General features: G+C 39.5%; 1 protein-coding gene across 1 annotated transcript in view; it reads left to right on the plus strand.

Moving 5' to 3' along the window:
- LOC106877747 (uncharacterized) overlaps positions 1 to 1,718 on the plus strand; it is a 260,355-nt gene that overhangs the window by 62,040 nt on the left and 196,597 nt on the right. The window lies entirely within an intron of this gene.

Here is a 1,718-nt window from a genome sequence, read left to right on the forward strand (position 1 = left end):
AGAGAGAGAGAGAGAGAGAGAGAGAGAGAGAGAGAGAGAGAGAGACCGATAAAATAAGTACTAGGTTTACGAAGAATAAGTCCTAGGGTCGATTTGTTCGACTAAAGGCGGTGTTCCAGCATGGCCGCAATCTAACGACTGAAACAAATAAAAGAATATATTTTCAATCATACAAAACCAAGTCTAGCAACAAACTTTAATTGTAAAAGAAATATATTTATTTACAAAACGAAATATATTGACACACTTTAAATGTAAGCGATATGAGTACAGGAGGAGATAAAGTGATGAGTTGGTTGAAGGGTGCTGTCAGAATCGTTAGGAAACCGGGCAAAATTCTTGACGGCGTTTCGTCCGTCTTTATTTTCTGAGGCTGAGTTCAACTTTACCTTTCATCTTTTCGGGGTCGATAAAAAAAGTACAAGCTGAGTTCTGGGGTCAATGTAATCGACTTTCCCCTTTCCTGAAATTGCTAAGCTTGTGCCTAAATTTAGAACCAATTGCAATAATAATAATAATAATAATAATAATAATGATAATAATAATAATTCTTTTATTTGCCACCAGGGCGACGAACATTTAGGGAAAGGTTTGAGGGGGTAATCTCAAATGATAAATGGTAGGGTGAAACCGATTTCAAGTTATTTCCAAAGGTAATTTGAAATCGATTTCGCCCTACCTCCCGGTAATCTGTATGCGATTTCAGGTCACCGGGGCTGGGGTAAGTTGAATGGGAAGTACTCTGAAATCGATACACTGACTGTCTATGCCTGGAGTTCAAATCCTGTCGAGGTCAACTTGGATTTTTATTCTCTGAGTTGTTAAATAAAACGCCATTCTACAATCTGGGTTAATTCTGCTCTTATTCTTCCTGCGTGGATTTCGTTTCTTTTTTCTTTTTTATAGACGAAATTTTCTGTGGTCAGACCAGGAGAGAGATGGGTTCCATCAGCTGTATAAAGATCCCCAAGACATATCATTTGTCACCCTGCAACTTCATGAATGAGTTGAGAGCCCAAGACAAGGTAACACACACACATACATGCGCTGACAAGCTTTGGCACGGCTTTTTGTTCTCCCAAATTTCATTTAGGTGGCCTTAGCCAATACAAGGCTACAGCAGAAGACACTTAACCAATGGGAAATAAGATGTGCTGGAGTAAGGCATTTTTATAGTAAATTGGTAAAATGTTTTACAGTACTTATGTTCTTGTTGCCTGTGGAACTCTTTTCTGGTCCTGAGGAAAAAGGTAAGTCTTTGTGATGCAGTAATTACTCTGCAGAACATTTGAGATCGTTAAAAGAACTATTTAGTAATGACAAAGCCTAGAATCTGGTTGTTGCTTATCTACATAGACTGAGGTGAACCATGTTTTGTGTTTGTGTGGTGGAAGGAGGAAAATGTTTTGATCTGATGAAAGGATGTTCTCGAAGTCTCCGTCTCCGGACTCAGTGATGGTGTGCTGTGAAGCGTCTAAGATTCACAGAGATGGCGCTTGAGTATGGAAGGGAGGAAATTAGTACCATCTTCATTTGAAAAGGGGTTGTTATAGGTAAAGACAATTAGAACATTGTGAGAAGTAAAAATGAACCTTGGGGGTCCACCAGAGTTTATAGAGTTAGCTCTATCTGCACACGCCATATCTGTGCGATCTGACAGAAAACCACAGATCTACGAGGCGAGAGAGAGAGAGAGAGAGAGAGAGAGAGAGAGAGAG

The sequence above is a fragment of the Octopus bimaculoides genome, chromosome 18, assembly GCF_001194135.2.
Source record: "Octopus bimaculoides isolate UCB-OBI-ISO-001 chromosome 18, ASM119413v2, whole genome shotgun sequence".
Classification (NCBI taxonomy): Eukaryota; Metazoa; Mollusca; class Cephalopoda; order Octopoda; family Octopodidae; genus Octopus; species Octopus bimaculoides.